Below are 23,069 nucleotides of genomic sequence, written 5' to 3'. Positions count from 1 at the left end.
TGATCTCGCTCAAGACCAGGACTTCTTGGCCCTGGGCCAGTGGTTTTCAAACTTCAACACGCATCAGATTCACCAGGAGGCTCCTTAAAACAGAAACTGCTAGGCCCATTCTGAGAGTGTCTGATTGAGTGTGTCTGAAGTCAAGCTGAGTATTTGCATTTTTCGTGAGTTCCTAGGTGGTGCTGATGTTGCTGCTCTTGCTGGTCCTAGGACCATCTTTATAATCACTGGACTAGAATGTTCCCATCACTTATTTTCATCAATAAAAAGGCAATTCTGTCAGAAAGATACTGAAAGTTGAAGACTAGTCATTATTTTAAAGATATTGAAGGTTGAAGACTAGTTATTATTTCTTAAACATATTATTTTGAAATAATTATGGATTCATGGGAAGTTGCAAACATTGCACAGGGAGTTCCTGTGTCTTCTTCATCCAGTTTGCCCTCACGATTAGAACTTATATAGTATTAGTACAACTATGAAAATCAAGAAGTTCACATTGCAATAAAGCATGTGTTTGCTTCTATGTCATTTTAATCACGTGTATAGTCACCATCCTGATCAAGACAGATAAATATTCCTTCATCTCAAAGATCTTTCTCCTCTTCCCTTTTTATAGTTGCCCTGACCCCTTTCTACCTCCCCCACCATTCCGAACCAAAGTCAAACACTAATCTGTTTTTCAACTCTGTAGTTTTGTCCTCTGAAAGTATTACATCAATGGAATTATCAGCAAAAGGGAGTTCAACAATCCAGTTTGTTGGATGTGTCAGTAATTCAGTCCTTTTCATTACTGAGTGGTATTGCCTGGTGTGGGTGTCCCAGTGAGTTTAATAATTCACTCACTGAGAGACATTTGGCTTTGCCCACTTTTTGGCTATTATGAACAATGAGGTACAGGATTTTAGCGTAAATATATTTTCATTTCTCTGGGACAGATGCCCAAGAGTACAAAAACTAGATTGCATGGTAAACATATATTTCCTTTTTAAAGCAACTTCCAAACTAATTTCCCAAGAGGTCACTGGAAATTTCCATCAGCAGTGCTTGAGAGATTTAGTTTCTCAGCATCTTGTCTAGCATTTGGTGTTGTCACCACTTTTATGTTAGCTATTCTGATAGGTGTGTAGTGATATCTAATTGTGGTCTTAATTTGCCTATCTCTTAAAGCTAGTGATTTGCACGTCTTTTCACGTGCATATTTGCCATTCATAGCTCCACTTTCGTGAAACATTTCTTCCTGTCTTTTGCCCATTTTCTTATTGGATTGTTTCTTAACCACTGAGTTGTAAGAGTTCTTTACATATTTTTAGATATGAGTTCTCTGTCAGAAATGTGGTTTGAAAATATTTTCTCCAAGATTGTAGCTCTTCTTCCATTTCTCTTGACAGGGTCTTCCAAAGAACAAATGGTTTTACTTTTGATGAAGTTCTAATTTATCAATTATTCTTTTGTGCTTTTGGTGGCATGTCTAAGAACTCTTAGGACCTGAAGATTTTACCTATCATTTTTTCCTAAACATTTTTTGCTTTTATTACTATTTTTAATTGGCATATACTAATTTTACATATTTATGGGGCACAGTGTGATATTTTCATATGTGTATACAATGTATAACGATCCCATCAAGGTCATTAACATATCCATCACCTCACACATTTCTCATTTCTTTGTGTTGGGACGTTCAAAATATTCTTCTAACTGTGACAATATACAATTAATTATTATTAATTATAGTCACCCTATAGTACCATAGAACATTAGAACTTACTCTCTTGATCTAGCTATAATTTTCCATCTATTAACCAACTTCACACTATCTCTTCCATTCCCCTATTTAGTTTTATGTTTTACATTTACGTATATGATCCATTTTGAGTTAGCTTTGGATAAAGTGTGAGGTTTAGATTTAAAATCTTGTTTCCTTTTTCTTTTTTGCTTATGAGTATCTAATTTCTCTAGCACTATTTGTTGAATAAACTATTTTTTTCTGCATTGAATTGCTTTTGTATCTTAGACCAATACAAGATGATCAATATGATTTATAATACTGAAATATTGTTTTTTGACAATTTCTGGATTTTCTATTCTGTTACATAGATCTGACTGTGGATTGCCAATATAACTCGATCTTGATGACTATAATTACATAATAAGTCTTGACAACAAGTACAATAATGCCTTTATTTTATATTTATTTTTTAAAATTGCTTTAGCTGTTCTAATTCTTTTGAATTTCCACAAAAGTTTAGATCTTTTCTCTATCTATAAAAATATCTTGCTTGGATTTTGATCAGAATTGCTTAAGCCTGTGCATCAATTTGAGAAGAATTGACAACTTTACCATGTTGCCTTCCAATACATGAACACATTATGTTTTTCCATTTATTTACTTTTCTTTGATCCCTTTAATTAGTGTTTTTTCACTTCTTAGCATTCACCTCCTATACATTAGATTTACACCTGTATATTTCAATTTTTTGGTTGATTTTAAATGGTATCGAATTTTAATTTATTTCCATGTTTTCACTGCTAGTATAAAAATGCAATTGATGCGGTGTCTTGATCTTTTATCCTGCAACTTTGCTGAATTCAATGATTAGTTCTAGGGTTTTTTTACTCCTTTAGATTTTCTATGGAAACCGTCATGTCATCTGCAAATAGAGAGAGTTTTATTTCTTCATTTCTCATCTATATGCCATTTTTTCTTTTGCTTTACCATGCCAGCTAAAATTTCCAGCACTATATTGAATAAGTTGGTAAGAAAGAACATCCGTACTTTCTTCCTGATCTTAGAGAGAAAGTGTTCAATATTTCACCATTAGGGATGTGGTTAGCTATAGTATTTTGGTATATTTTTTCAATCAAGTTGAAAAAGTCCCCTTTACTTCTAGTTTTCTGAGATTTTTTTTATCATGATTGGACATTGAATTTTGTCAAATGTTCTTTTTTTCCATCAAATGATATTATTATTTACCTTCTTTAGCTTGTTAATATGGATTACATTAATTAACTTTTGACTGTTGTTCCAGCCTTGTATCTGTGGAAGAAATCTCACTCAATCATATTGTATAATTATTTTTATATATTGCTGAGTTCTATATGCTAATATGTTGTGGACAATTTCAGCCTCTATATTTATGAGGGTTTTGTAATTTTCTTTTGTGGTATTGCCCATATGATTCTTATAGAAGAGTATTACTGGCTTCACGTAACATACTGGAAGTGTCTCTTCTTATTCCATTTACTGGAAGAGATTGTGTAGAATTGATGCTGATTCTTATTTAAATGTTTGACAGAATTCTCCAATGAAAATATTTTGATCTGAAGATTTCGCCAGGCAGAGGAAGGTGGGGAATTTAATTATGAATTAAAATTTCAAATAGTTATAAAGCTATTAAAGTTGTATATTTTATGTTGGGTGAGTTTGCATCATTTTTGATTTTCAGGAAATTGATTAATTTCATCTAAGTCGTCAAATGTATGTTTGTAGAGTTATTTCTAACATTTTCATATTATCCTTTGGAAGTCTGCAGAGTCTGTAATAATATCCCATGTTTCATTCCTAATATTAGTAATTTGTGGCTTCTCTCTTTTTTTTCTTTGTCAGGATAGCTAAAGGCTAGTCAGCTTTATTGATTTTTGTTAAAATAAACCATTTTTTCATCGTCTTTTCTCTTTTTTTGTCTTCAATTTCATTTATTTCTGTTGTTATATATTTTCTTCTGCTAGGTTTACGTTTTTCTGTTCTATTTTCTTGAAGTGGGAGCTTAGATTACTGACATAAGACTTTTCCTTTTTTTTTTTTTTTGGCAACAGAGTCTCACTCTGTTGCCCAGGTTGGAGTGCAGTGGTGCCATCTCAGTTAAGCTCTTCCTCCTGGGTTCAAGCAATTCTCTTGCCTCATCCTCCTGCGTAGCTGGAACTGCAGATGTGTGCCACCATGCCTGGCTAATTTTTGCACTTTTAGTAGAGATAGGGTTTTGCCATATTGGACAGGCTAGTCTTGAACTCCTGACCTCAGGTGATCCACCTGCCTCAGACTCCCAAAGTGCTGGGATTACAGGCTGAGCCACCATGCCATGCTTTTCCTCTTTTCTAATATGAATGTTTAGTACTGTAAATTTCCTTTTCTAACACTGCTTGAGCTGTCATCTACAAATTTTAATATGTTGTATTTTTATTTTCTTGCATTCAATGTGCTTTTAGATTTTCCTTTAATTTTTTTCTTTGACTCATGAATATTTAGCAGTGTGTTTTTTGGGTTACAGTTGTTTGGTACTTTTTCTTTTTTTTTTTGTTTGTTATTGATATCTAGTTTGATTCCACTGTAGTCAAAAACCAAACTGTTGATGATTTCAATTTCTTTGAATTTGTTAAAATCTGTTTTAAAGCCTAGGATGTGGTCTTCGTTGGAATATATTCTGTGGGCACTTGATATAAGTGTGATCCTGTTGATGGATGGTGATTCTGAGTACTATATTTTTGCTGATTATCTGGACAGTTGTCTATTACTTGTTGTGAGAAGTTTGTTGAAATGTCTAAGTACAATTGTGGAAATGAGCTTCTTGTAGACAGTATATAATTGGGTTGTTTATTTAAATCCATGCTACCAATCTTTGTATTTTACTTGGTGTATTTAGATCATTTACATTTAATATAATTAGGGATTAGAGTGTAAACTGGTCATTATATAGTTTTTGCTCTGTTTTTTCTCTTTCTTTTTTTTTTAATCCCCTAGCTTTCTTTTTGGTTCCTATAAGTTGAGCATTTTTTGAAATTTCATTTTGATTTATATATAGTATAAACTTTAAAGTATATTTCTATGTATCTCTTTTAGTGATTGCTATTAATATTACATTTTTACCCCAATCTACTAGTGTCAATTTTTTTTTATCACTTTAAGTGAAGTGTAAAAATCTTACCTCTTTTTATGTCCCTTTATTCTCCTCCCATTTAATTTTAAAAGTTTCAGTATGGTGTGTCTTGGACATGGAATTATTTGGGTTTAACTTTTTCGGGGTTACTCTGCTTTTTGAATTTGCAGGCTTATTAATTTTGACAAATTTTGGAAATTTTCAATCATACTTCAAAAACCGTTTCAGCTCTACGTTCTCTGCTCCTCATTTTTGGACTCCATTGACATTAATGTTGGATCTTTTTTATAGTCTCATAAGTCCCTGATTGCTGTCAATTCTCTTATTGAGCCTATCCATTAAGAATTTGTTGTTAATTATGTTTTTCAGTACTAACATTTTTATTTGATTCTTCTTTATATCTTTTATTTATTTGCTTAGGCTTTCTGTTTCATTTCTGAGGCTTTCTATTTAAGTGTGTTTGTAATTACTCATTTCATTTTTGTGCTGGCTTTTTAAAGCCCTTGTCAGATAATTTTAACACCTGTGTCATCTTGATGTTGGCATCTGTCAATTTTCTTTTCTTATTGAAAGTTGAGATCTTCCTGGTTTTTGATATGAGGATTGTTTTTTGATGAAACCTATTCATGTTAGGTATTACATTGAGAGACTGTGAACCTTATTTAAATCTCATGTTTCAGCAACTCTTGTTACACTGCTCAATGTCAGGGGATGAAGGGGTCAGAAAAAGGCCACAGCCTTTTCACTGAAAGGTTGGGTTAGAATTTCAGAGGAAGCCCAAGTTCTGTACTAACTGTTTGTTGATTTGTGGTGAGGGGCATCTCATTAGTGGTGATGGTATTGGCCTTGACTAATACAGTGGCAGTATGTTTCTCAGGGGTATAAGGGTAGCTCATTACCACTTTACTGCATTAGACATCCTGACTCTTCACCAGGCCTCCAACCACATTTCAGTAGTATGTAGATAAAACTCTAAGACTGTCCATGTGGTTTCTGTTGATACAGGGTGGGGTGTAAGAGGAGTGCTGGAAGATTTGTTACTACCTTGCAAGAATAAAAGTCTGAGATCCCTACTCAGCATTCTCAGACACCATCCAAACAGTGTGGTTGGGTCACCTTATCACAACCTTGAAGTTCAGATACTCTACCAGGCTTGCAGGCATGGTGGCTGGGCCCTAGCCTTATCTTTATGTTTGGAAAAGTAGAGCAGTTATTGTCGAATAAAAGTTTGCTTTTGTCTTGCTAGGCTGCCCCTCTCTGGGTCCTTTTGTTAGAGTGATCAAGCTTTTCTTGGTGTTCTTTTTGTCTGTATTCTTAGGCATTTCCTGGCTGCTGGTTTCCGCAATATGTATTTAGAGATATACAAAGCAAAATGAAAGCCCAAGTAACTCTCCACTTTGTCAGTTCTCGGATAGCAGAGTCCCCAGCCATTCTTCCTTCCTCTTTCCACCTTTTGGGATCATTATGCTTGTTTTATATTTGACATTCAAGGTTTATAGTTGCACTTAGTGGGAGGAACAGTGAAAGCTACGTGTATTCCAACTTTCTGCAAGAGTAATTATTTTTAAAGATTTCTGTTGGACTTAATTTACAGTTCTGCCGCAATTACGTATTTCTTATAACATCAAGTAGTTCATTGCTTTTTTATTTAATAGGACAACTGGAGGTTGGCCAATATCACAATATATGACATTTTTGGAATTTCTCACCTTGGCTCCCTTGAAAATATTTGGATACAGGTATCACCTAAACTATCTTTATTTTCACTCATTTTGAATATTATATTACACAGTGCTTAATCTTATCCTTGCTTTAGTTTCATTTTCTGTGTCCTAGAAACACTCAGTTTTTTAATGCCAAATAGTGCATGGGTCCACATTCTTTTATATTTCTTTTATTTACTTATATCCCTCAATGCTTTCCTTTATAACTTCTACCCTCTGGGTATATTTTCTCTTGTCAGATTTTATTTTTGATTTTAGTCCTTTGAGTTGTCTCAAAAGGTGGAAAAGATGTGATGTCTATTTCCCCAACTAATATTATTTCTTCCCTGACCACCCATCCATTTATTTAGTACAGGCTTTTGTATAGACTTGTGACATATGCCTTCTAAAGATGCGCATGAATAACAAGTAGCAAAGAGGAATAAAATGAGATGGACAGGATGGTCTTAGAGATTAATAATAGTAATTAATCATTTTTTTTCTGTCTGAGCCTTATCTCAACTAACAAGAGATGTATAATCTCTTCCTCTTTCTCCAAATTCTTTTCCTTTTCTCCATTTTGCCAAGGTCCTTCTCCAGAATTCAGACAACTCTGAAAATCCAGGTCTGTTGCTAGAAGACATCTCACCCTAAGAACACAGTGAGTAGCTTTCACATAAACCACCCCAACGGTGTTGCTTACATATTTTAAGCCTTTAATTTTTCATTCTAAAAAAGGTTTTGCCCTCTGAATGAACTAATGGTTAAAAACTTTGATATCTGGCCATCTCTTCCTGGCACTTTTGCTCTCTCTCCCTCACTCGCTTGCTCGCTCGCCTGTTTTCATTGTAAGGCTGACCTTAACATAACTCTTTGTCTTTATCTCCTAGCACATTACCCTACAAATTAGATCACTAATAAATGCTCCTTAATGATCATATTTGTTTGTGCTTGGGGAGAGCACAAAATGAAACTCTGATACAGTTTGTGACAGGCATATAATCACTTACTTGCATTGTCTTTTGGTAATTTCACCAAAGTAGGGGATAAGGATAGCAACAGTGATATTTAGAATAAACCGGAAGGAAACTATATGATTTGCCAGTACTAACAGAATGATAAACTTATTTTAAAATTTTGGTATGTTTTCTCCTAATTTATGAAGAGTTCTAACATGGCATGGGATTGCCAGCAAAACTAACCTAGTGCAAAAGGAAATAAAATAATCTTAAAACAAGAGGGAAAATGAGGAAAAATATCCCTCGTGTTTTCATTTAATTTAGCAGTATTTACCATTGATTCACCAGATGACTTTCCTCCATGATCAATATGATTGGGAATTGAAAAGTTTTTCTTAGTTTCTGGATCAAAATGTATGGGGACAAATGAGAAATCAGGGCTTGTCATCCCTTCTGTCGAGAGCCATGCTGGTAAGGTTTTTCCAGCTGTAATTGTTGAAGCATTATGTATGTCTATTCTCAGCTTCATTTCAGACAGTGGGAGGTGATGAGAAAGACAGATGATGGATAGTAGATTGAGATGCAAAAAAAAAAAAAAAAAAAGAAAAAAAGAACAGACTGGCAGAAAGAAGTTCCTCAGAAAAGAGAGAACAAGGAATATGGTTAATGTTTGGTGGCTGTTGCAAAAGAGATATGTATATTTGCTTAAAGTATGGCAAGGCAAATAGAGAATTTTGTGGGAATATCATTAAAATATCTGAGTAAAAAAAGGATTAGTAGCAACAAATGTATGCTTATGAAGGGTGAATAGTGATTAGATCACTTTTGTTAGGCTTTTCAGTGTGCAGAAAACTGGTCACAATTCTCAACTCTTCGTGAACTGAAACTAACAGTCAGATACCCTACTCTGTAAAACTCCTCAGCCTGATACTCTTTTCATTCATTCAACAGCAATTTTGGTGCCCTAATTTTATATGAGGTGCTTAGTCAGCAGAACTTCCCAGCACCTATACCAGGTAAGCAAATTTTCATCTCAAAATAAAAAAGATGCTTTCCCTTATCTATCTCTTTGATGTGTTTCAGATTAGATTATTGATCTTTGCATTTCAAAGAGACATTTGCAAAGTTTTTTTTGTTTTGTTTTTTGTTTTTTTGAGACAGAATTTCGCTCTTGTTGCCCAGGCTGGAGTGCAATGGCACAATCTCAGCTCACCGCAACTTCTGCCTCCCAGGTTCAAGCCATTCTCCTCCCTCAGCCTCCCGAGTAGCTGGGATTACAGGCATGCGCCACCATGTTCGGCTAATTTTTTTGTAATTTTAGTAGAGATGGGGTTTCTCCATGTTGGTCAGGCTGGTCTCGAACTCCTGACCTCAGTTTATCTGCCTGCCTCCCAAAGTGCTGTGATTACAGGCGTGAGCCACCGCACCCAGTGACATTTGCAAAGTATTTATTTGAAAGCATAAAGCTATTGTTAAAATCTTCCAAGTTTTTCTGATTTTTGAATTATCACCTATGTTTGATCACTTACTGTTTTAATGTTTCTTCTGAACAGTTTTCTGTATTTCTATATCACTGTGGAAACATTTGTTTTTCTTTTCCTCCCAGAAAAGATGACTTTTGATTTCACTAGATGCATTATTTAGAAACGATTTCATTTGACATGAAAGAACCGCTTAAGATCAAGAGTGGAGAGTGTATCACATAAACTGTCAATATGCACTCTGTCTATATCAATGTTCAAAAGTAGGGAGAGTTTTGGGGAGTGCTATTTGTTTATTAAGTATCTCATGTTACATACTTTCAAGGAAATTGTCGCTTATTCTTTTGTAAATTATGTTTTAAGAAATGTGTCATTTTAGTGTTTGGCCTCTAGAAATGATAAATAATTAAAAATAGACGTAGGCCACCAGCTTGCCAGGGGTTTAATGAAGTTATGAAAACTTTGTTGACCAATATATCCTTTGAAAGATTGACTTGGACCACCATTGTCTAGTGAAACTCTCTGAGATGAGGATAACTTTCTGTATCTGCTCTAACGGTATAACCCCTAGCCACATATGGCTATTGAGTGGTTGAAATGTTCCTTTTATTACAGAATTAACTAACATTTTAAGTTACTTGAGTTTGATAAATTTAAATATAAACATAAATAGACACATGTGGCGAGAGATGACTATGTTGGGTGGTCATATTTAGACAAATGCTGAGATTAAACATATACTTCAGATTTTGTTAAACATTTCATTCAGAGAACTATAGAAAACTGAGAAGAATAGTTAATGTTTTGCTAAAACCCCAAGCTGAGTGCCTGGCACATAAGAGTCATTCAGTGAGTGTTACATTTTTCGCTTTCCTTCTTCTTACAATGTTACAGTATCACAGTGCATACAGGTAATATAGAGCAAATTAAAACATTAAACATTTAGGCCAGTTGAGGTGGCTTACACCAGTAATCCTAGCACTTTGGGAGGCTGAGACGGGTTGCATGAGCTCAAGAGTTTGAGACCAGGCTGGGCAACATGGTGAAACCTCGTCTTGACAAAAAACACAGAAAAATTAGCTGGGCATGGTGGTGTGGGCCTGTGGTCCCAGCTACTTGGAGGGCCAAGGCAGGAGGATCACTTGAACCCAGGAGGTCAAGGCTGCAGTGAACTGAGATCTTGCCACTGCACTCCAACCTGGGTGACAAAGTGAGACCCTGTCTCAAAAATAAATAAATAAATAAGTAAATAAATAAATAAAGCATTTATATTTGTCACAGGTTTTTACTATGATGAGAAAGTATGCAACAAGAAAAAATCTTGTGTGTCAGTTGAGATAGATTCTTTTTATAGTTCTTTGCATAACTAATAAGGTATTAGAAAGTATTGCCTGCTTTCTTTTCTCTCCAGTAGTGGAATGGAGGTGTAGCCACCTTTCTCCCATCTAATACTGTGATTTTACTAAGTTGAACCATATGACATTGTAAATTTTATAGCTTAAACACGAGCAATTATGAACAGTTCAATTCAGTTCAACAGATTAGTTAGGAAAAATAAATGGCACACTGAAGGAAAGGCAACATGTATTTTAAAATGTAGTTATTCCCCAAATTATTAAACACTCATTATTTTCAGAGAGCATATTTTCGAGTAAAATAAATAAAAATGGAAGTGTCTGTCTAAATATGTTTATCTGTGTGGGCATGTATAGATGCCATAACTTGCCTCCAGGCTGTAACGTGGAGGCTTAGTCTGTATACTCTCCAGGAACATGACTTAAGAAAAAAATTTAGTCTCTGTTTCTCTCAGTTCATATATGGCTTACATTTGCACACAGTTGGGTAAATTGAAATGCAAAATCTCCTTATAATTGAGAAGAATTTCGGGTCCAGTTGCTTTCATACCATATACCTAACCACCACGGCAGGTCTTGAAAGAACAGAGACAGACTCTTCAGTAGAGTAGGGTAATCAGAATGATGGCTTCTTACTTTGGAAGGTGTTCTCATCCTCTTAGGGAACCACAAGCCCAAAACTGATAATCCCTGTTTACAGATGAAATAATTTATGCATGCAGAAAACACAGGGGAGATAGCATGGTATTTGGGCTACTGGTTTCAAGTAGTAATAGAAGAATAGATTGATAGAGAGAGGTCTTAAGATCTGTACCAGCTCATCATAGCTTCCCTGTGCCCAGTCTTGGTGAGTGGAAAACCCAGGACATTCCCACCCAGGGAGGGTCCATTAAAAAAAAAAAAAGAAGTAACATAACTGACCTGAAGCCATTTGCCTGGGAAATGTCTTTGGGCTGCTGCTGAGAACCAGTGAGGGTATTGCAGAAGGGGAAGAAAATACTAATGAAATGGTGATGGTGCTCCAGGGTGTGTGGGGAGGAGGCAAAGCAGATTTGAAGCACTGTGAGCACTCCTCAGGCAGGCTGTGCCCATGAGCTGCTCCCCTACTGCCTGCACATATCTGCGGGCTAAAACCTGGGCTCAGCCTTCATGTGGCCAATGAAAACTGACATTTCCCATATCCCAAGGTTAGCCTAACAGTAATTAAAGCATCACATTGCACACAATTCTTTCCATTATAATTTAAGTGGATTTTATGCTATTTTAAAAACCATTCTAGTTCCCACTGTGAATAATGAATACAAATAAAGTTGAATGTCAGACCTGGAATACAAATCAAATAAGAGAACCTGTAAGTATCCCAAACATCTGCCCCCACAATCCCTAAGTCTCAGGTGCTTTGCTGCCAGCCCAACATTTCATAAATGTTCGCCCTGGTTTGCTTTTGATGTCAAGCTACCTCAATGGGCCACTTCTGTTCCATTAACAATGATAGGGCACCTCACACTCTGAGACATCCTTCCAGCTTCCACCGTCTTTCGAGAAACTCATTCATCTTTCTAAGCAGCTATATTAGACAGTGCCAAGAAGATTTCTTAAAAGGAGATAGACAGACACACCTACTCAGAAATCACAAGGTCTTTCAGATATGATAATTGTTTTTTTTTTTTTTTTTTTTTCCCACCACTGAAAGAATGGGGCTTTTGCTCAATTCATTTTCTACACCTTCAGTCAATGTGCTTAAAAATGTCTCTGCCTTTCTTGATCCCTAGGAGGGACAATTTACAGTTATGCTCTCTTGCAATTGTGGATGTGATATTGTTGTGTTCTGATTCTAAATAACAGAAGAGAAGGTTGACATCAGTCTATCTTGCTCCTCTCATTGTTGTTCCATGAAATAAGAAGAGAAACCGGAAACAGAGCTTTACACATGGTCTAGCTTGAAGGATAGTACAGAAAAGGTTGAAATCTTGTAACCCCATTTATAAATGCATGAGAGGGGATAGATTTGGGTGTCTGCTGCCTGTTCACCATGGACATCCAAGACTCAGAAACAGGGAAAGAAGGCTGTAGCCTTTCTGTGACTCACTGTAATGCAGGAAAGCCTGGTGACGGGGAGTTGTTTTTATTTTTATACTATTACTAGACTGAAAAGCATTAACATTGTCATACAGATGGTCACCTATGTTGGAAGCTTACGAAAGAACTCTAAATTGTGAAAAGATTATTCTAAATTTAGGAAAGCATCAACTCCCTAATGCTAAAGGTGGAGCCGTGCTGCTAAACATATTAGTATTTCTTAATTCAAACACCTGTTCTGCCCGTACGATACATAAAAAAGCTCTTATTTATTGCTTGCATCTCCATTTCAGATTTAATCTCACTATAAATTCATCTCATGTTAATTTATGTGCAAACAAAGACACACACATTTTAAATATCCGAAATGCTGGAAATAAACTTATTTTTAATTTTGTGCTTGTTTTCCATTTGTCAACCAGCAAATGAAAGGACTGAATAAATCATGCACTAATTGCCAGCGGTGCTAAATTTAGTGTGAGATCTGGAATCCTTTTGATCAAAACCGCTGAATATGAAATCATCCTCAGCTCTCTAGGCAACTTCATCCGCCTTTCTATTCTCCATCTGTCAGTCACCTGGGAATTTGTGAACTATTCCATATGTCAGGCTTGTCAATCACAATGGGATGTGGGACCTATCTGCCTACTGCATAGGAATTCTTGTTAAAAAATTAATCTGCATTTAACTGGTAGTTCTATATTTTGAATACCATATTGTTTGGTGTTTTGAATTTTTTTCTCTATATAAGGTTAATAGAAATAAATTTTATTTAAATCGTGTAGATTAAAAGTCTTCATTTAAATAACATTTACAAGCTTGTAACTGTTACACATATATCTGTTATATATAGCCAGTAATATTGTGCATGCATATGCAACATTTTAAATAGAATCCCCTTATTATGGCAACACTGAATCTGACACAAACCTATCTTACCTACTGACACTCTAAATATATATGAAATAAAAAGTAATAAACATGTGAACATCTCACCATTTTGAGATTCACAAACTTATCAAATTTAGTGCTGAGAGAAAAATGATTCACCAAAGGTGCTTGATTTTAAGCTTAAATCCAAGTAAAATATTCAAATATCTCATTTAAATAAATATGCAAATAAAATTGTATTCCTCACAACATCATTGCCTTTCTTTCATATTTTTATTCTAAACCAATTAGGAAAATTCAGAAATCATATATAACATAGAATGTCTGAAATATCAACCTCATTTTATTTGAAATGTTTACATAGTTCATATTTTCACTCCATTTACTTATGATAGAATTTCAGAAAACAAGCAGCAGAACTATTGAAATATTAGAAAAAGCTCCAAACAACATATTGGAAACAATGATAATAGTGCCAGAAATCCAAATTAGTGTACAGATCTTACAGTTCTGTGACCTTAGACAAATTACTTAAATTTTTTGTACCTGAGGTCCCACGTCTGTGCTATGAGGACATAAATAGATACAAATCTAAAAGATTGTTGGAAAAAAATGAAATAATATATGTAAAGCCCTTAAGAAAATGCCTGGCAGATAGAAAATACTGAATAAATGTTATATACTGTATATGTTGTCAGAGTCAGTATTCATCCTGTGGAGGTTAAAGGAGGGAATTGAATACAGGGAAATTGCTGTAGAGATGTTGGAAGAGCTGAAAACATTGAGTCCATTTGCTACGTTACGGCCACCTGGAAATCAGTTATTTTCTCCCACATTTAATGCCCTTCAGAGTTCCCCATTTTTCTAAGGAAGGAAATCCTTAAAAGGGCCTACAAGACCCAGAGAGCAATAGCTCTCATTAATTGTGCACACGCCTCCCTTAAACTCTGTACCTTTTTCTTAGCCTCAGAAGCACCATGCTTCCTCCCACAGGGCCTGCACTCACACGGAGCCCTCTGTCTGGAGCCCTTTACCTCTGTCTCTTGACCCAAATATTCTTGAGGTCTCAACTCAATTATCACTCTCTGGGCTTCCTCCTTCCCTTGGGCCCTTAATGCTCCCATGCTTACACCCAGCACTGTATAATTAATCACTAAATGTTTAGGTTGCACATAAATCTGTCCTTCTGTCCTTTGATTATACACTTATTTGAGAGATTTTGATTCATGTTTGTCTGTCCCACTAGAGAGTAAATTTCACGAGGTCAGGGACTCAGTCAGATTGGCTTCTAATTGAGTCCAATAATGACACGTAGTAGGTGGGCAGTATATTTTTATTGAATAAGTGGCCTGCCTTAATGAGTGAGTTATTAGAAGATGAATAGTAAAGAAATGAATGTCTGTGCATTTAAGTGCAAATGTCCTAACTTAAATAACTAAGTGGGTAAGTAGTGCGCTTAATAATTTAATAGGAATAAAATGTGAAATAGACATAATTGCTTTCACACAACTGTCATAAACAGAATTATATCTGACTTGGAGTAACTATCCAGCACACTGTGGACCATGTCCTAAACTCCATAGGTTGCCTTAGCGTCACCTTTCAGTACCTACCAGTCGTTTTCTACATACATCTAATGCTCTCTCCATTGTAATAAATCTCTGATTTCATATATGTCCTCCTAAAACACTGCTAGTCCTCTGAGGAGGTGCCTGGTCTGAGTCTTGATCTCCTTTTTTGCCTTAGAACCTAGCATAGTGCCTGATACATAGTAGAATGTCATTACATTTTGTTTAGTGAAGATATAGCTTGTGTTCAGAACAATATGCCTTTTCTTGGCTGCTTAGCTTTGATGCTTATAAACTGCTTTTGTTCCATTGATCTCCATGAGCCCCTTGGTTGTACTATCTTCCATTGTCACAGACTGTGCATTTTCCTGTCTATCCATCATGAGATTGCATTCCACTAGCTGCAATAGGGACTAGAGAATACAATGTGCTCAGTTTAAGGCAAATTCACCATTACTGTAGGAAAATAAACAAAAGAGGGAAGCAGAGAATAAAAGAAGAATGAGGAGGAAGGAAAGGAAGAAGGAAGTGAGGAAATAACAAAAGGAGTAAACAAACCCACATACTTTTGAGTAAATATTTTTTTATTCCTAAATACAATCAGAAATGCCTTGAAATATCACTTTCCAAAACAAAATTATTTCATTTAATGACAAATAGCAACATGAGAGAACCAAAATATTATCCAGAGGTATCTGAAGATAGCTTTTAAAATTTATGTTACACAACTCAGCAAATTTGCTTAGTTTTCTGTTTATGCAAAAATAAAATAAGAAACAGGAAGAAGGTAACAAAGAGTAAATAGATGAAAAAGATAAATTTAATAATTATTTTGGCTGTGTGTGTGTGTGTGTGTGTGCGCACACGCGCATTTCTGGGATATGGCTACTATTTTCTCTAACCATGAACACCGAACAGAAGTGATATAATAAAAAATTACAAATATTAAACATATGGTTTTATTAAGAATTTACAATTTTATGCTAGAAATACAAAAGCAATTCAAGTTAGAGAATTTTTAAAGTACAAGTTAAAAGATAAAACAAATCAACATTAATAGATACATAAACACCATTTGATAAATTTAATTTGCCTCCAAGTTGAATGTTCTTAACATGGTGAAAATAGAACTAAACACCTTGAATAAAGTTGTCATTAAAAATTTGCATCAAAATCACATGTAAAGTGAAATTTTAAAATATTCTTCAAATAAAAAAATGAGAAAAATAAAGATATTATTGTCACTAATGCTATTCAACATTGTAGTAGGTATCCTGGCCAATGTAATATGACAAGAGAAAAAGAAAAGCTATGATATAAAATTAAAATAAAAAAGACACACCATCATTATTTAGGACCACATGACAAGCTACCTAGCAATCCTCAAAGGAACCACTAAAAACCTATTAGAATAAGAGATACCAGTGAAGAGTCCTAACAGAATTCAAAATTTAAAAGTCAGTTTCTTAACTAAGTAGAAAATTTGGGTAGGAAGGATCTGAATAACTAGAGCAAAACAAGCTACAAAGTACCTGTTAATAAACTTGATAAGAAATGCTCAAAAGAGGTATAATGAAATCCATACATTACTTTGAAGGGCACCATTTAAATAAATTAATTTGGAGACATGCTTCTTACAAAATAGTAATGTTTCATATTGTAAAATTTTGATTCTCCAGATAATCTATAAATTTGGATAATCCCAATAGAAATTTCAACAGAAATATTTTAATGTAACAGAACAAATTCCAACTTCCATTTGGAAAAAAAAAATCATGACTGTTGTTTTAAAAAATGGGAAAAATAAAAACTCTGGATATGTTACAAAAGATTAAAAATATACTCTAAAGTTAGAGTAATTAAATCAGTAAGGTATTAGCACAAGAATAAATAGAAAGGTCAATGGGAATTGTACACAGCACTAAAATTGATCCAAGTATGACAAAGGGTCACTTAAATTAGTGGGGAAAAGGAAGAACTGTAGTAAATGTTGTTGGGAATACTGGCTATCTTTTGGATGAAAATAATTTAGATCAAACCACTAAAATTAATCTGTAAAAATGTAAAAAAGCATTCAAAAAACATTGATCTGTGAAACGGAGATCGTCCTATACCTCAGGGTTTTAGGAGGGTTAAGTGGTTTGATCCTTGTAATGTATCCCAAATATAGTAAGATTTCACTATTCTTTTTTAAAAATTTAAAAATTTTAGCTTTTATTTTCTGTTCAGGATACATGTGCAGCCTTGTTATGCAGGTAAATTGCATGTTATGGAGTCTGGTATACAGATTATTTCATCACCCATGTGATAAGCATAGTACTTAGTAGGTAGTTTTTTGATCCTCCCTCTTCTCCCTTCCTCCACGCTTGAGTAGGTCCTGGTGTCTGTTGCTCTCTTGTGTTCATGAGTACTCAGCGTTTAGCTCCCACTTATGAATGAGAACATGTGATATTTGGTTTTCTGTTCCCGTTTTAGTTTGCTTAGAATAATGGCCTCCAGCTCCATCCATGTTGCTACAACAGATAGAATCTCATTCTTTTTTTAGGGCTGAGTAGTACTCCACGGTGTATATGTGCCACGTTTTCTTTATGCAGTCTACTGTTAATGGGCATTTAGATTGATTCCATGTCTTTGCTATTGTAAATACTGCTGCAATGAAAATGCACATGCATGTGTCTTTATGTTAGAATGATTTATATTCTTTTCACTGCTTTCTTTTTTTAATAGAACCTAGGTTTTGTGTCTTGCTTAAGAATACCTACTCACATACTAACAGGAGAATTTTCTCTGATTTGTTATCTTAACATTTCCTCACCTTAGACAAGGATATTGAGATTTTGAGACACATAATCTGATTCTAGAGCCTTTTCCTTAGCATTTGTCTACACTATATTCCTAGGTGGACTACATAAATAGTAGAGCAAAAACTTCCATGTAGGAAATGATATAATAATCCAAGGTTATTAGATTGAGATTAATCCCATAAATCTTGGAAACGGTATTGGAAACAGTATTTGCTAGATGTAGAAAAGTTAAATAATAAAAACAATCACGATATGTAGAGGGAAACTTCAAATCTAAAAGAAAAAAATCTTGAAAAACAGATGAGAAATAGAGGCATACAATTTAGAGAGTTAATAGAAATACAATTTCAAGAGTATTTGTAGCTAGGGATGCAAATTTAAATAATGATGAAATCCTATGTTTTTTCACCCAACAGCAAACAAATTAGATTGATATTTTCAAGTACTGTTGGTCGTGTGAGACAATGGATACTTTCATATACACTTTTTGGGAATTTAACATGATGTAGAGTTTTTAAAACTGCAAACAGTTTCTACTGGCAAAACTGTAAGTGCAAGTATTCTTCCACTAACCAAAACCGAGTGAGTACCTATGTCAGATCAATAGTATGTGTGTGTGTGTGTGTGTGTGTATGTGTGTGTGTGTGTGTGTATAAAATACACAGCATTTATTTATTTATTTTTGATACAGGGTCTCACTCTGTCACCCAGTCTGGAGTACAGTGTCATGATCTTGGCTCACTGCAACCTCCACCTCCTGGTCACAAGCAATCCTCCTGCCTCAGCCTCCTGAGTAGCTGGAACTACAGGCATGTGCCACCATACCTGGCTATTTTTCATATTTTTAGTAGAGATGAGGTTTCACCATGTTGCCCAGGCCAGTCTCAAACTCTTGAGCTAAAGCAATCCACCTGCTTTGGCCTCCCAAAGTGCTGACATTACAGGTGTGAGCCACCACTGTTAGCCCATAGTATTTATTTTTAATGCTTTCTTTGGAAAGGGAAAAAGTTGGAAATACACATACAATGATAAAAAATTATATATTACTTATGGTACTAAAATACTGCTTGATGCTATTCATCATTTAAAAGAAAGAGGTAGATCTGCATATACTGAAGCACAAAGTTCTCAAGGCACATGTGGAAATCAATGTACATTCAGCACAGTCTAACCTGTGTCCAACTGGCTCTCGGTTTAAGAGGATAAAGAAATTGGAAGGAAATGTTTTAAGAACAAATGACAATATGATATTCCATGTACATACAAAGTTTCAAGATACATCAAACAAAAACAATTCTAAAGTGAGGAAAAGAAAAATCTATGGTTATAGATGGAGATTTTAACACACTCATAGTAATAAAGGTATGTAATATTTACATGTTATTGCCAATCACTTAATTAACCCTTAAGGAACAATATACCTAATACTGCACATTACACACCATATTCAAGTGTACTTGGACCCATTAAATCAGGATAGAACATATGCTGGGCCATATAATGTGTACCAATAAATTCCAAGGACTGATATTATACACATATTATCTGGCTACAATAGAATTAAAATATAAATAAATAAAAAGATATCTGGAGAATGCTAAAATACTTAAAATTAAGCACTTCTAAATACCTCATAAGAGAAAGACATCAGAAGAGAAAATAGCAAATATTTTAACCAAGAATCCACGAAAACATAATATATTAAAATTTGAGGGATGCAGCTAAAGCAGTAATTGAAAGAAAATTTATGCTAATATTAAAACATTAAGAATATAAGATTCCGCTTTGAGAAGTTAGAAAAGGAAAATACAATTAAAACCAAAGTTAACAGAAAGAAAATAGTAAAGACATGAGCAGAAATCATTGAAGTAGAAAATTGACAAGCAGTAGAGCAAAATCACTAAAATACAAATTTTATTTTTTGAAACTACTAATAAAATTGATAGATTTCCAATTAGACCAGATAGATTAATTAGAGAGAGCACAAAACACAATAAATATCATCAATTAACATTATTATAGACTCTACGGCCATAAAGACAGATAACCGAATGTTATAAACAAATACATTTGACAGTTTGAAGAAATTGACAAATTTTAAAAAAAGATTTTCAACTTTTATTTTAAATTCAGGGGTACATCTACAGGAGTGCAGGTTTGTTACACAGGTAAACATGTGCCACAGTGGTTTGCTGCACAGATCATCTTATCACCCACGTATGAAGCCCATCATACATTAGCTATTCTTCCTGATCCTCTCCCTTCTCCCACCCCCTGTCCTCCAACAGGCCCCAGAGAGCGTTGTTCCCCATCAATGTCCATGTGTTTTCATCATTTAACTCCCACTTATAAGTGAGAACATGCAGTATTTGAATTTCTTGAAAGATACAAATTTCTAAATCTGTCACAAGGAATAGGAAAAAATCCTAATACATCAGTCAATCTCAATCAGGTATGTTCATTTTCTCTGGGATCCACTGACAATGTCTAGAGGCCTTTCTGTGCCGCAACTCAGGGGGAAAGGGTGCTATTGCATCTAGTGAGTAGAGACCAAGGATGCTCCTAGACACCATTCAATTCTATAATAAATAGGACAACTCTACACAAAAAAGAATGATTCAGCCCCAAACATCAATTGTACCAAGATGGAGAAACCTGTTGATACAACTTTTCTGGTTAAATAATTCTAATTACTTATCAAAAAGCTTTGACAAAGAATATTGCAGGCACAGTTGGCCTCATTGCTGGAGTATGTTGAATATTTGAGGAAAAATTAATACCAATGTTTCATAAACGTTAAAAAATAGTTAAGGAGAGAACATTCACAGCTCATTTTATGAGGCAAAATTCTCAGATACCAAAGTCAGACATAGAAACTACAAGAAAAGAAAACTACAAACCAATATTCTTATGAATATGGACGTAAAAATCCTCAACAAAACATTAGTAAATAGAATTAAGTAACATTAAGAGAATTTCACACCACAACCAATTAACAAGGATATTTTGAAATATGAAAATCAATTGATAGATTCAATTGATTCACCACATTAATAGAATAAAGAGGAAAAAACCCTCACATGATTATCTCAAAGTAGAAGAAACATCTGACAAAATTTAACTTCCTTTTATCATAAAACATCCAACAAACCAGGGATAGAATAAAATTCTCCATCATGATAAAGACCACATATGTAAGTCTCATGCCCACTATTATACTCCATAGTGACAAACTGAAAGTATTTCCACTAAGATTAAGAAAAGACAAGAATCCCCACTTTTATCACTTTTATTCGATGTAATATTGAAAGATCTATTCAGAGAGATTATGCCAAAATAAAGGCACCCAGATTGGAAAAGAAGTAAAATTATCTCTGTTCTCAGATGCTATGATCTTATGTATAGAAAACCCTAAATATTACACACACACACACACACACACACACTAGAGCTACTAAGTGAATTCAGCAGGATTAATTGCAGGGAGCAAAAAATCAACTCACAAAAGTTAGTTGCTTTTCTATGCACTAACAATGAACAACCTGAATAGAAAATTAAAAAAAAAAATCAATTTACAATAGCATCAAAAATAATAATATGAAATAAATTGAATCAAGGAGGCAAATACTTGCACAATGGAAACTACAAAACATTGTTGATAATTGTTAAGAGAGCATAAAGAAATGGAAAGACCATATTCATGGAGAGGAAGACTTAATATTTTTTGGTGACAGTATTAATTAAAGAGATTTACAGATTCAATGCAATCTCTTTAAAAATCATAATTGTGTTTTCTTTGGAAAGAGAAAACCCCATCCTAAGTACAGATGAAAACTTTGGGGACTCCAACTAGCCAACACAATCTTGCAAAGGAATGAAGTTGGAGGATTCACAAGGTATCAATTTCAAAACTTATTATAAAGCTGTCGGAATCAATACTTTGTGGTACTGGTACAAGGACAGACACACAGACCAATAGAATAGAATAGAATCAACCTTTACGTATAAATTCAATTGCTACTTGATGAAACTGCCAAGACCATTCAATGTGGGAAAGGGGAGTCTCTTCAGTAGGTGGTGCTGGGAAAACTGGATATCCACATTCTAAAGAATGCAGCTGGACCTGTACCTTACGTCATGTACAAAGATTAACTCACAATGGGTCCAAGACCTAAACGTAAAACTTAAAACTAAACAACTTTTAGAAAGAAATATAGGCAAGAAACTATGGCATTAAATTTGGCAATATGTGGGTGAATATAAAATTGCACATACCTGTGTGTATACAGGCATACCTGGGAGATATTGCAGGTTTAGTTTCAGACCACCAGGGCAAAGTAAAATTTTTTAGTTTTTCAGTTCATATAAAAGTTATGCTTGCACTAAACTATAGTCTACTAAGTGTGCAACGGTATTATGTCTTAAAAACAATGTATATACCTTAATAATTAAAAAGATTTTATTGCTAAAACCTGGTGCCACAGAGACACAAAGTGAATAGATGCTATTGAAGAAGTGGCACTGATAGGCTTGCTGGACCCAGGGGCAGCCACAAACCTCCAGTATGTAGGAAATGTAACATCTGTGAAGTGCAAAAAAGCCAGACACAATCAAAGAAGGTACCTCTGTAGTAGTTTTGGGGAACCACCAACTGTATCCATATACGACTAAGACAATACATTTTAAAAATGGTTTAAAAAGGAATCTAAAATTGCATTGAAATCTCTCTCTAACACAAAACAAGGCAGTAAAAGATAAGCAGAAGAACAAAAATGTCAATGAGACAAATAGAAAACAGCGAAAAAAAAAACAAAAAAAAAAACCCAGAATTAATCCCACCATATAGATACTTAACGTTAACTCTAAGTGAAATAAATACTTCAATCAAAAGAGTTAAAACTGGACACAAAACTAGAGTACACGTATATGCTGTATACGAGACATACTTTAGCTTTAAAGAAATGTGACATTTTGTAGGGGAACTTGCCTCAGAAAACCATGGATTCTGAGTTTATTTGTCATAGTTTTTCTTTAGCTATGGATATCCTGCCATGGTTATTTTCAATATAAGATCTTTTTGTACTAACAAATGTAATTATTCCAACTGGCAATATTAGACCAGTTCCCTTGCCCTCTGCCCTCACCCTTTCACCCCTATGAAAGTTCTTCAGTAAAATGAATGAATAGATCAGAACCGAACTGCTTTAACTCCTTCCTCACTTCTTGAAAAGCTTTTCTTTGGTATACAGTTAAAAGTGTAACTGCTTGTAGAATGGTTAAATTTGAAATTATTTTATTTTAATTATGTACTTTCTTAGTAATTTTTTTTTTTTTTTTTTTTTTTTTTTTTTT

The sequence above is a fragment of the Rhinopithecus bieti genome, unplaced genomic scaffold (genome assembly GCF_001698545.2).
Source record: "Rhinopithecus bieti isolate Rb0 unplaced genomic scaffold, ASM169854v2 scaffold_8783, whole genome shotgun sequence".
NCBI classification, from domain to species: Eukaryota; Metazoa; Chordata; class Mammalia; order Primates; family Cercopithecidae; genus Rhinopithecus; species Rhinopithecus bieti.
Note: the sequence above shows the minus strand (reverse complement) of the source record.